At 34.1% G+C, this 14,343-nt stretch overlaps 1 protein-coding gene across 2 annotated transcripts in view; it reads left to right on the forward strand.

Moving 5' to 3' along the window:
* The window catches only part of LRP1B (LDL receptor related protein 1B), a 1,768,615-nt gene that overhangs the window by 298,411 nt on the left and 1,455,861 nt on the right, over positions 1–14,343 (forward strand). The gene's annotated exons all lie outside the window — the stretch shown is intronic.

A 14,343-nucleotide genomic window follows, 5' to 3' on the forward strand; every position in this document is an offset into this window, starting at 1 on the left:
TACATTTTAAAGTATCTTACACTAAAGTACTTCAAAAGGTCAATTTAGTCATAGTGGAAGATATTTACTTTGATCATATATCAGGCCTTACTAATAGGTAATATCAATCAAAGCATGGAATCCTTAAAATATGTCTCCATTTTTATCTTCTGAGTCATCTGCTAGTAATTTCTCAAAAGATATATATTCTGGGTATCTATATTCATATTTTGTCTCAGGACATACATAGTGCTATCCTTCTACAGAATAAGGATTCTGTTATTCATTTAGATTGATCTCTGACAAGAAGCCAATGGATTTTTTAAATATACCTATCCACTCCTCAAGAAAATGAGGAGAGTATTCAATTTATAAAAAAACCCTCCAGATTTGGCTTATTGTAATAGGAAGAAAGCTCTTTAATTTTCTTTATGAAAATAATATAATTTTAGGAATAATTTTTATAACTTACCAAGCTCTGAGGAGGAAGAAATGTAAATACTCAAATCAGATGACTCAGAATCAAAATTTGACAAATTAAAAGATTGAACCAACTAGATTTTTTGTCACATTTTGTTATATATAACTGAAGAAAGAAATAGAAATCCTCACTGATTAAAAGGGTTAGATAACTTTGTTTTTACCTTTTCATATATACATATGTATGTATTTACATAATATATCTGTTTATATAAATAAATATAAAGATTATACAGAAATATATAGAGTGATAAAAATATATAAATAGATAGAATACCCATATATACATATACTCTTTAAATAATACTTACTCTGCGTGTACTTGCATGTGTACTTTTAAACAAAGTGTGATGAATGTAAAAATGAATTCTAACTTTAGGAAATGCCAAAATTTGCTGTGTCCTCCCTTCTCTGAGTTAGATTACACCTTAAATATATTAATTTTGATACAGTAGAAATTTCAAGTTATCAAATAAAAGAAACACTCCTTTAATTTTTCATCAAAGTTGATACCCAAACAATATCTAAATATTGGCTATACTCATATAATGTTTTATCATTTGTTGAAAGTAGTTTTCCATTGTCAGCGCTCTTGGATTCATTTCAGGTAGTGTTTCTCCTCTGTGACATTAGGCACATGGTGTTAAAAATATTACCTGGGGCCTTCTAATGGCCTAATGGAGGCTGGGCAGACACAACTAAGGCTGAGCTTTCCCAAAACAGAGGAAGTATTTTGAGTTTCCCTCCCATTTTAAAAAATAACATTTTATGGGACAAAGCATGCTATACATAGTAAAATTTATATTCAAACATTTTGGAAAATCCTATACGAGATTTATTTGGTAAGTAAAGGGACAAGTGTCATTCTAAAAGTTGACCAGCCATACATATTAAAAGAGCACTTAGGAGGATTATTCAACAAAAGAAATTCTAACTATGAAATTGCATATGTAGCTGCTTCAGGGCAGCTATAAAGCTACCTTTCCAGTAAGGATGCTGCATCTTAAGAATGTACCTTAATAATGAGGAGAGATAGGAGCACTGATACATGCTGGTGGGACTGCAAAGTAGTACAACCTCTGTGGAAAATAATATGGAGATGCTTCAAAGAGCTACACGTAGAACTACCGTTTGATCCAGCAATCCCATTACTGGGCATCTACCCAAAGTAAGAAAAGGCATTCTATAAAAAAGACATCTGTACTAGAATGTTTATTGTAGCACAATTCACAATTGCAAAGATGTGGAAACAACACAAGTGCCCATCAATACATGAGTGGATTAATAAAATGTGGTATATGTATACCATGAAATCCTACTCAGTCACAATAAACAGTAGTGATATAGCACCTCTTGAATTATCCTGGATAGAGCTGGAACCCATTCTACTAAGTGAAGTATCACAAGAATGGAAAAACAAGCACCACATGTACTCACCATCAAATTGGTATTAACTGACATAACTGACCAACACTTATGTGCACATACAGTAGTAACATTCATCGGGTGTCGGGCATGTGGGAACAGGGAGGAGAGGATGGATATATTCACACCTAATGGATGCGGTATGCACTCTCTGGGGGATGGACACACTTGAAGCTCTGACTTAGGTGGGGCAAAGGCAATATATGTAACCTAAACATTTGTACCCCTGTAATATACTGAAATAAAAATAAATAAATAAATAAAAAGAATGAGGTAACTGCTTATTTAAAATCTAAATTTTCTCAAAAACAAAAGATCATTTATATAACAGGCACTAGGATGTATAGATCTCACAGCTTTTCCAAGCATCTCTCATTGTTTGGTTCTCTTAAAATTTACATGTCCTTAAAAACAGTCAGAAAGCGTGAAGAAAATGTCTGAGGTTGAAAGAAATCAGAATATTTAAAATGATAGACTCTCTTGGACTGACAAAGATTTTAAAAAATGGTAAATGTAAGTTGGGACATGGGATAAAAGTAAGGTTGCAATGTAAATTTTGACACTGCATTTGGAGGGCAATTTGTCTAAGTGCATCAAAATTGTACAATTCAATTCTTTTGAGATATCTCACTTTTACTCAATTAGTAATTTATTTTTAAAGTCAGACAAGTGAACAAAGATTACCTACAGAGTTATAACTTTTACCTATTACTATTTGTAAAACTTGTAAAAAATATGGAAAATTCACATAATGGTATATCATGTCCTTATTAAATTTATTATATAGAACTATATTTATCAATATGAAGGTATATCACAACATAATTTTGAGTAAAAGGGCAACATACAGAGCAATATGAGTATTTTGGGGGGAAAAAAAACAACCTGACAATGTATATGTATTTTTTCTGCGCAGAAAAGTCTGCATATTTATAAAAAAGTCTGAATTTATAAAAAATACAATAGCAGTTATTGTCTAAAAGTGGTTAACTTCAGAAGATTTGATTTTTTTCCTCTATATTCTTTTATTTTAACTAAATATAACTCATGCAATTAAAATATTTCCAAAACTTGAACTACAGAGAATAACACTCTAATTCACAGTGGAGTAACATGACTTAATATGTGTCTTGCTGAAGTATACTGTTTCTCAATAATTTCTTAATTATGGAAAAATATTAACAAGCATGGTATATTGTAAGAAAGTGTGTGCATTTATATCTCTTCCTGAAAACATTAGGAGGCTCATTTTATTTTTCTTTAGGCCCCCATGACTACCTTTTCCAACTTCCTATTAGCATTAAAATGTTCCATTAGACTCTTTCTTTTGATAAAGTAATAATTACTTTAATGAGAATTCAGTTAAATTCTCATAACATTTGTCATCTGTAGAGACATTCTTATTATCTGGTTATGTTTGAAAAACCCTTTGAACTTTTATTCATATTTCACACCTACCCAAATAAGACAGGCCAGCCTACCTAGGACCTCTGTCCTCTATCACGTCAACCAATAAAGACAACTCTTCTCATTTGATAGTATGGGGTATATATATATATATGTCTACAAAAGGGTAATCAATGAAAACCACTGTCTCACCATCTTTTTTTTTTTTCTAGAAGACTTTCATACATTTTAAATATTTGTTTGAACATAGAGATGAAATAAAAGGAGAGGGAAAGTTCATTTACTCTATGCTTTTGATTCTAAAAATGAAAGGGAAGGAGATTCATGACAAAATCATAAAGGGTGGGCCAACCTTCTACATTCTTAATATTTAGTCTTTTCATCTGAGCTATATCTCCATGATCTCCCCCATCTCCATAAGTGTTTTTTTATCTGTTACAAAATTGTAAATAAATCATAGACAAAGGTTTATTTTTTTCCAGGGATAGTTGTTACCTTTGTGTAGCTGAGACTCAAACATATGGAATTTTAGGTGTCAGTAAGCAGGTGAAAGATTTGAGAAGTAGGAACCATTGAGGCCTGCTTAGGAAGTGTAAGGTTGGTGCCACATTGGAATAGTTTTACGAAGGGTAAGTACTAATAGTGTTTATGTGATTTCCAAGTAGGTTTCTTTAGCACAGCATCTATAGTGCATGCACATATTTGTGTGGGGTTGTTGAGTTGTTATAATTACTGAAGGTACCGCTTCCATGTAATGCCTAGAGGTCAGTGGTGCTAAATACACTGCTGATGCAAAATTTGTTGCTCTCAAAATGCCAATAAAACTCAGCTTGAGAAAAATTCCTTTAATGATTACGAGAGCAGGCTTTTTGTCAGTCAGACATGTATTTGTATCCTTATCTTGCTAATTGAGTGGCATTCAAAAAGTCATTTAACTTTCCAAACAATCTCATCTGATGTGTCAGACACAAATAATACATTTTTGTGAGCATTCGATAAAATACACAAATTGTTTAATTTAGTATGTGGCACATAGTGAACATTCAATCATTGCCATTACTATTCATAGTATTAGTTATTTTATCTCCCACTAAAAATTCTTTTCATAATAGACCAACTTAAGAGTAAAAAGTCTAACTGAATGGCTACAAAAAGCACATTAAAATATTGTGTATACTCAAGTGAAGCAAAGTGAATATTCAACCTAATTTCCAGTCTATCTTTGACACATAAACCAAACTTCAGCTATATGAATTACTTGTTATTCCCTTAACATGCCATGTTTCCCCTTTGTGATCTCCCTTTTCTTTGGAATGCCATCCTCCAGTGCCATTCTTTTGTTAAACTGCTTAAAAAATACCTTTTGTGGGATGCTTCCCTGAGTGATTGTATTTGTTACTACTGATTGGCAATCCAATTACCCAACACACCAGGGCTAAGTAATAAGGATATTATTAATATCATCCAAGCCCCAAGTGCTAAGCATTTTTCATTTCACCATCCTCACTATGCTGGCCTTCATTCTCTGTCTTATCCTCATGCCCTCAAGATGGCTGTGGCTTTCCCAGACTTCAAGTGTTCACTGTCTAGAGCAATGCAAGACAGCTCCCCCTCAAAAGGCTTTTTTTTAGTAGAATGGAAAACTTTTCCCAGGGGAGTCCTAGACAACTCTATACCTCAGTTGTCATTTGTCAACACTGGCCAAACGTCCATGCTCTAGCTGCAAGAGACATCGGAGAAGCAAGCATATGGTCTTCCCTGCCTCCATAGTGGCAAGTGAGATTTTTCCAAAATGATAAAAATAGCTGTTGGCTAGGCAACTAACAATGTCTTCTGTATGTCTCCCCATGTCAATTCCCAACTTCAGCTTTGTCCACAGTATAAGTTGTTCTGTTCTCATTGCCCTTTCAACAACACTCCAGACACACCTATGTTAGCACCCACATCACATTATTGTAAACATTTGTGTTTTGGTCTGCCCCCTTACTAAACCATCAGCAGCTTGTGGGAGGAGACTCTGTTGTCCCCATCATTATATTCTCAGTGCTTACTTTGGTCTATAGTAAATGAGTCTTATATAAATTAATGAGTTTAAAACCTTTTAAAACAGGGAACAGGAAATTATGATTGAACGATATATTTTAAAAATCAAAATAAGAACTTGAGATAAATAAAACTGTAGTCTTTGAAGGCTCTTAATGGTTAAAACACAGCACAATGGATAGAAGATTTTGCATCATCCCTCAAAGAACCAAAGCCTAACCATCTGCTTCATATCTCACTAAGTCTAGAGATGAGAAAAAAGATGTGAATTTTTGGTACCCCCTGGGAGATGGGAAGAGGATCATATAGGATTTAGAGAATAGAACTTGCTAGGAAATGTCAATAATTTAGGCTTTTCTTTTGCATTTATGAAGGAGACGTCAAAATTTTCCCCTTCCTTAACAACGTATGTATGTGAAATAATTCTGCCAATTCATTTCAGTGGGCTTTTGAAAAGGGGTATGTAAAAAGGAAATAGAGCATTTCTACTGAAATTTCAGAAAAGAACACACAACTGCAAAGCATTAGTCCAATGATAATAAAAACTCCAGTCAACCATGTAGAATGTATCAGCTTTATTCTACTGAATATATATCCCTTGTCTCTTGCTAAATAAAAGACAGAGTTTTTACTCTGGTGTATATATAAATTTTTTCTTGGTTAAAAAAAGCAGTTCCAAAGAGTTCTATGCTGTTTTATAATTTTCCATATCACTGCCTAAAAAATGGAAGAAGTCTACCAGTGTTTAAATGATCAAGGAAAAAAACTGACTTTCTCCCTGAAAATTAAATGTCATATTGGATTTGAAATGTTTACAGAGGTACTTTTCATTTGTTCATTATGATAGAAATGATAAATGAGCAAAGCTGCTTCCTGGGGATAATGTACTTCTTCAAATTTTCAATTTTGTCCTAGTTTTATATAAGATACTACGAATTGCCATTTGCAGCTCCAAAAACACTTGATACTTAATAAGGCATAGAATGATTACAAATTTGGTAGCAGCCAATAGAAAGCATAAAAATATACAATTAGTTATGATTTTTTGTAATGGATATTATCACATTTTTACATTTTTCATCTCACAAGAATAAAAACATGCATACACACATGTACATACACACAAATACACTTCCCAATTCATATATTTTTTAATCAGAAGTGTCAGTCATTTGAACATTTATAATGTTTTTTATAAAATTCTGTCATGTGCTTCTACTCATTATTGCTGGCCTTCATCCTGTGCCAATGTACTTGGACCGACATTTGACATTCAGGAGACGAAAAGACATCTCAAGTAAAAGTAAATAGTGTTGAAACTAAGGGAAAGTGACTTAGGAGAAAAAAGCGTTTAAATTAAAAGTAAACTAACTTGCAGCTTGCTTGTTTCCTACTCATTAGATATGTGATATCTTGGCTGTGACATGAAACTGGGGACTTGTTTTATCTTCTTTTTTCTGTTGTAACAAATTAACACAAACTCAGTGGCTGGAAGCAATACAAGTTTATTTTCTTACAGTCCAGAGGTCGGAAGCCTAAATAGTGTCTCAGAGCTGAGCTCTTTTGGAGGCTCTTGGTGAGGATCCATTTCCTCTCCTTCACCAGCCCACATTCCTTGTCTCTTGTCCCCTTCCCAAGATCACTACAACCTCTGCTTCCATGGTGCCTCTGCTTCTCTCCTCTCCTACCTCCCTCTTAAAAGAATCCTTGTGATGATATTGGGCCCACCTGGATAATTGAAGCTAACGTCCCAATCTCAGGATCCTTCACTTAATTGCATCTGCAAAGTCCCCTTCACTATGTAAGGTGACATACTCACAGGCTCTATGAGTTAGGACATGGACTTCGTTGGGCTGCCATTATTCAGCCTACCACAGGGCTCTTACTCAGTGTTATTCCATTTCAAATCTTATTCTTATTTATTTTGTCTCTCAATCAACTTTAGCTTCAAGGATGAATAAGTTCATAGGTGGAATTTTACACCAGTTTTAAAATATGAGAACATGTATACATAGTGTGTGGATGTGTGTGCACATATGTTTGTGGGATTAGATTCTAATTATTTAATAAAGTGTCAACATGACAATGGACATTATTGATTAAAAATCATGTCACATTACTGAAATATGAATACTATTTATTACTCAATTCCCTTCTTATTTAGGCCTGTGCTGATTTTTCAGGATGGATTAATCAAAGATAAATGATATGAATTGTATGATGATATAATGATATAATTGTATGAATTATAATCTTATAGTGTAGAATAAGGCTTATTTTTCAATCAACCACCTATTTTATGAAGAAGATATATTTTCTTGGAAAAATAAAACTGCCCTGGTTCAAGCATTTTTGATCTATTTTCCCTACCCCAACCCTCCAAAATATACATAATACAAATACATTTTTATATTCCTATTAAATACAGACCTAAAATAGTGAGTTAAATTTTTATCTTACACTTACAATTATCATATTCCTAAAAGAATTATATATTAAAAAAAAAACTACCATTAACATGTTTGACTAAGTTACCATTGCACATTAGCTATTGTAAAAATCTCATTTTCAGTAGTCTTTAAGAGACTCTGGAGGATAACACTGAATCTCTCTCAAGTTTGATTTTCAGTTTTCATGGATGCTTTAATTTTATATAGTATAAGCTTTACTATTCAGGGTATTTTATTTTAATCATGGGAGAACTTAATTTTGTTTTAGTGATTAACTAAATAAAGCTATTTATCATTCTGAAAATAAAACACACAGTACCCTATTGCTTTGTTTTTTTCTTTTTCCACTCTCTTTGCAAAAATAAGGCATAATTACTTTCAGAAAATTTGATTTTCCTTCCATTAAAATCTTCTTGTTACTGCAAATATGAAGTCTAAGACAAACTCTCTGTCCTCTGGGAACTCATCACATAGTAGGTATGATACATATAGCAAAGTGTTGTAGCTTTTTGGTGTTTTTTTTTTTTTGAGACAGAGTCTCACTCTGTTGCCCAGGCTACAGTGAGTGCCGTGGCGTCAGCCTAGCTCACAGCAACCTCAAACTCCTGGGCTCAAGCGATCTTACTGCCTCAGCCTCCCGAGTAGCTGGGACTACAAGTATGTGCCACCATGCCCGGCTAATTTTTTCTATATATATATTTTAGTTGGCCATATAATTTCTTTCTATTTTTAGTAGAGACGGGGTCTCGCTCTTGCTCAGGCTGGTCTCGAACTCCTGACCTTGAGCGATCCACCCGCCTTGGCCTCCCAGAGTGCTAGGATTACAGGCGTGAGCTACCGCGCCCGGCCGCTTTTTGGTGTTTTGAGTAGAGTGTTAAGGATCCAGGGATAAAGGAAGAAAAAGTTCATTGAGGAAGCCTCCATTAAAGGAGGCAAAATGCCATTAGACCTTACTGAATGACTAGAATTTTGTTAGATGGGAAAGGGCATTGCAGGCAAAGGATTAAAACGGTAAAGACATGAATGATACATTAAGGGAAAGTGAATAGAACAGTAAGGAGAGTTAAAAGTTTATGTTGAATGGTGAAATGATAGTAGGAGAAAGTATTAAGAAAGAAGTCCTTTAACCATTTTATGAAAAACAATTTAAATGGAATTCTGAGGAATTTGTTCTCCATCTCTATATGTACATTTTTTCTAGAGTAGGTGAATATATAGGAAAGGGATTAAGATACTTCTTGATATTTGATAACTAACACTGTTCTTTTAATTTTCATGATCTTTATCAAAATTTGAAGTTGAATTTGTGATACTTTCTGTGGCTCTCTACAAGAATTCTGTTCTCCTGGTAATGTACTCATTGACTGTTAATGTGAAGCAAAAGGAAATATAACCCTATTTCTCTTTTAGCAATTATGAATGGTTTGGTATTAATCATCCTATGCTTAAGTTAGCAATGAGATATAGAGATATTAAATAAATATTGTTGATGTTGACTAAGCTCTGAAAACATAAGTCATAGCACTTCCCTAATACTTAACTGTTCATGAGGTTGGACCTATTCTTTAACTTACTTATTTTTTTTTTTTTTTTTTTTTGAGACAGAGTCTCACTCTGTTGCCCAGGCTAGAGTGAGTGCCGTGGCGTCAGCCTAGCTCACAGCAACCTCAAACTCCTGAGCTCAAGGGATCCTCCTGTCTCAGCCTCCCGAGTAGCTGGGACTACAGGCATGCACCACCATGCCCGGCTAATTTTTTCTATATATATTTTTAGCTGTCCATATAATTTCTTTCTATTTTTAGTAGAGATGGGGTCTCGCTCTTGCTCAGGCTGGTCTCGAACTCCTGAGCTCAAACGATCCGCCCACCTCGGCCTCCCAGAGTGCTAGGATTACAGGCGTGAGCCACCGCGCCCGGCCTAACTTACTTATTTTTTAACCTATTTTTTAACTTCTTTATCAGAGCCCCCATGAATTTAGCTGTTTGCTATGTATTATTCCTTCTTTACCTGTCATTTATAATTGGCCAACAGAGTTCTTCATTTGTATTTCCTTTAAATTCACCTGTTAGGACCCTGTTATTCATTCAATAGGCAGACAATTTGTTGGTTAACTAATGTTCTCATTAGTAAGAAGGGTCAACTTTTAAGGAAAATGGTATATGATTATTGTAAATTAATTATGGTGAAATTTTCAAGAAGTTGCACACCACATGGTCATTCAATAGACCCCTGTTGATAGATAATTGGTTTCAGCATTTGACTTGATAGTGCTATTTTTTTGAAACTATCAAAATTAACAGTTTCATCCTGATATTAAAATGAGAAAATATGTTAGCTACTTTGCAGCAACTCATGTACATAAAATTTTTCAGCTACAGCTATCTATATAAAATTTCCAAACATATGTATTATAAATTCCTATTAAAATAATGAACTAGATGTTTTCATATAAGTGTAGAAGGATTATCATACTAAGCTTTTCTCATGCCAGGATGCATCCAAACTCAGTAAACTCTATATAGGCTATGGTTGTCCTAATCTTTTCATGTCTTTTGATTGCAAGAATCTATTATTATAAAGAGATATCCACGGTACTAGCTTTGATCTGTTTCCTTAGGGATGTAAGTTAAATTGCCTTCACATTCTCATAAGCTTCTTGTTTTAATTACAGTGTAAAACACTACGTTTCATACAATAGGAAGACATTTAAAATAAGATTAGTTTTACTATCTCAGAAGTGTGGGGGGAAGCATTAAATGGGATAAATAGAAGACCCATATACACATAACATATTTAGCTTCTGATTCAAGGACCTCAATCCAGTAGATATACTTTTCAGTAATCACCTTGAGATATTGAAAATTCATTCATTTGAATCCTATAACCAACGCTTCTAAAAACTGACTTTGAAATGAGATACCTGGTTGCAAAATAAAGAGGTAATAAATAGGTTAGTTATAGAAAGCTATTCTCAACTACTGTTTCCTAGAGGAATAATATAAAACTGTCCCCAAAACTGCACCAATGCAAATTATCTTTAAAGGTTGGAGTTTGCTTAGCAAGCCAATAACATAGGCTCATTAGGTAAATCCCCTTGAGTCTATCTTACTCATGGACAAAATAGTCATTTTGAATCTTGATGGATTCGTGTGTATATCTATATACATATGAGCACGTATCGAGGATGGGTAGTTCAAATATTTTCCCAAGGAATCTTCTTCTGGGATTTTCCCAAGGGATAATTCTATAGCTATGGCTTAATGTAGGTGAACATTTGGACATTAAAACAAAATAAAATGAATAAAACCCTCAACTGTCAAGTGTATACTTTTCAACTTTACCTATATCCCCATTGCTGTTAGGAAGTAGTTCTTTCACAAATTCCTAGTTGATTCCTTTTCTAACTCCCACAGCAATTCTAAACCTTTACTATCCTTTCTAATCCCACCTTCCTCAAATCTCAGAAATTAATCCTGCATCTTAGTTCTTTGAGAAAACACAACTAGATAAGAATACCTTGGCTTTACTCCGTACCAGCTATTAATAATAATTTATCCGTGTTATCTGTGTTTAGGTTCTTATTCCATCACCATGAGATCTTAGGAAAACTGCTCCACTTTCATCTCCTTTTTGAGCTTCTAGTCTCTCTTCCTTTAGTAGTACCTTTCCCTTAGCCTATGGGTCTACTCTAGCTTTTTAGAACTCACTGTACCTGAACTTCATCACCAGTGACCCCCCCACTTACCCAGTTTTTGAAATTTCACATGGCTTCAGTAAATCTCCTTTCCCCTTACAGCCTCTTCCTGTATCTGTGGCTGAAATTCTCCTCTGTCTCTCTGTCTGACCTACTCTTACTTATTTGCCTCTTTCTCTTGACAATCTATTTTCTCTCTCCCTCTTTCTCTCTTCCCACTTGAACTTCATATACAGCTATTCCTGTATTTTTTCACTATCTTCTTATGGCTTCAGTTCTCTTCTGCTTCCAGTTTTGATCATTCTCTAGAATTTCAGACTTAAATATTTCCCTGCTTATTGGATATTTCTTCTTGGATGTCTCCAAAGCACCCCACACTCAGTATCTTTCAAAAATAATTGAAAAGTCATATATTTGGGTTCAGATATATGATTTAAGGTTATGGCAATTAATGAAATAGTTAACATGCTATTTGACTTCAGTTTCCTCATCAAATACAGCCTTGAAACTCCATCCTGCCAACACATTTACACCCTCTCCCCTGGATTATTGCTGTGATATTCTATTTGATCTCCCTGCTTCCACCTTCACTTTACTACAGTTTATTCTCAACATAGTAACCAGAGATCTCCTTTTAAAAAGTAAGTTGGATCCTGTCATTTTGCTCAGAATCTTCCAATGGTCTCCCAACTTGCTGATTTAGTAAAACTCGAAACCATCTGCTCCTCTCAACCCCATACACCCAACCACATCTTTTCCTAATTTCTCTTTTTCTCCAGCCACAATGACCTCCTAAGTGTACCTTAAATTAACTGGCTACCCTCTGGCCTCAAGTCTTTAGTCTGTGATCTTTTATTCAACTGGGTGTCACTCTCATCTTTATTCAAATGTCACATTCTCTGTGACATATTCTCTGACCACCATATTTAAAATTATACCTTGTTAATGTGCAATCCTGAATCCCAATCTCTGTTTTATTTTTCTTAATAGGGTTTATATTCTAATATACTATACAATTAAGTCATTTATTTTGTTTTCATTTCTATCCTCCCACTATAATGTAAGCTTCATGGTGGCAAGAATTCTACTTTGTTGTTATTGTATCTCCAGTCCCTAGAACACAGTAGAAGTCCAATAATACATGCTGCATAAAAAAATGAATGAACAAATTAAGATTTGGGTGATAGAAGTATTTTTTGAGCTAAATGTCACTATAAACACACTAATTACTTTGAAAATTATTCTCTGTATTACGCCTATTATTTTTGTATTCCCCACCATGAGCAGACTCATATGCATGTGTACACACACAGCCAATCTTTTTTTTTTTCAATCTATATGTTTTATTGTGGTTTTGAGACACCATCCAATTTCTGAGGCTATTTACTTGAAGACATGTTTAAACCTTTCAAACACTTAGTCACCAATTCTTAACTCTTACATTTGGAGCAGTCTTCATCTAAATCTCCACTCTTTTAGTCAATCATCTTGAACACTTCTCTAGACAATGTCCTAACAAATGTCTTTGTAGCATGTTTTATTATTCAATATCCTTTCTTAAGTACTTTCCATAGCTTCAAATTACCTTCACAATGCTCCCACGGCAATCAAGGTCCTTCATTACCAATCCTGACTTATATTCTTGAGACACGCTATTTCAACACCATAAATGGTTCTTTCTGTTTTTCTTCTTTATACTTTCAACAAGTTCTGATTGCTTATTTACTGGGTCATGCACTGTACAATGGCAATATCCCCTCTCCCCATAGTAATTTTTTTATAGTTTGGGAGGAATAAAGGAAGAGAAAAATTAGAACCTCAAGATCATAGAGCAAATGCAAGGTAACTATTGGTACAATAAATACCTATTCTGATTTTTCTGAGATAACCTTGGTTTATGCCTGTTGCTCTAGTGTAATTATTAATTAGCCTTCCTTCTTTCACTCTCAGAACTCTCTGTTTGAGGATAAATTATATGGTCCCTTTGTCTATAAGAAAAATAATTTGAATTTTATTCCATGCTCTTGCCCTATACTAACTTCAAAAGTTATGTGATGGCCTAAAGTAAAATGTAAGCCCCTCTCTTTTAGCGTTGGGACATACTTATAAATATCACACACCACTATTTGGTGGAGAAAACCCAGGTCTTATAGCCTGTTATTTCAATTTCAGTAGAAATTTTTTTCTTCTCAAATGCATTATAATAATTAATGCCTTAGCAACTGTTCATTCTAAACCTGCTTGCAATGTCCTATATCCCATTCATCCAAAGCCTACCTATCTTTAGAGGAAAGGTTACATACCCAAACTATTTTTTTATATTTGTTTCCATCTGCCTCTACCTCGGGTCTTTCCTTTTAGCATTTTTTGGGGGAGATCTGTTGGCACAAGTAGTTTGTTGGATCCCTTAAAATAAAGACTGGCTTCTACATCTTTGGTTCTACAGCACTGAGTCTAGAGTGAAACACAGAGGATGCTCAAACAACTTAATGTAAAAAAACAACAATAATGATAGTGGTGTTGATGAGTGCCGTGTTGATAGTGAATATGTGGAAAATATAATAAGATAAGATGAAATGAGTTGTCAGGAAATATCTATAGTTTGAGATTTGAAAAAGTTAATATCATAGATTAAAGATGTATATATTTGTAAGGCATATTTACTGAAAGTTATGCTGCTGGGGTGGAGGGTGTTGATGGAGAGAAAGGAAAGATATACTACATTTTACCAAATCTAAGATACCACTGAGTGTAAGATATACCATTATAATGTATATTGCTAAGAAAATATTGTCAAGCTATAGCCTAAATGCTTCCATATAACTTAGAATTTTTATTTGATATTTATTGAAATAGCTAACTTAG

The sequence above is a fragment of the Eulemur rufifrons genome, chromosome 1 (genome assembly GCF_041146395.1).
Source record: "Eulemur rufifrons isolate Redbay chromosome 1, OSU_ERuf_1, whole genome shotgun sequence".
NCBI classification, from domain to species: Eukaryota; Metazoa; Chordata; class Mammalia; order Primates; family Lemuridae; genus Eulemur; species Eulemur rufifrons.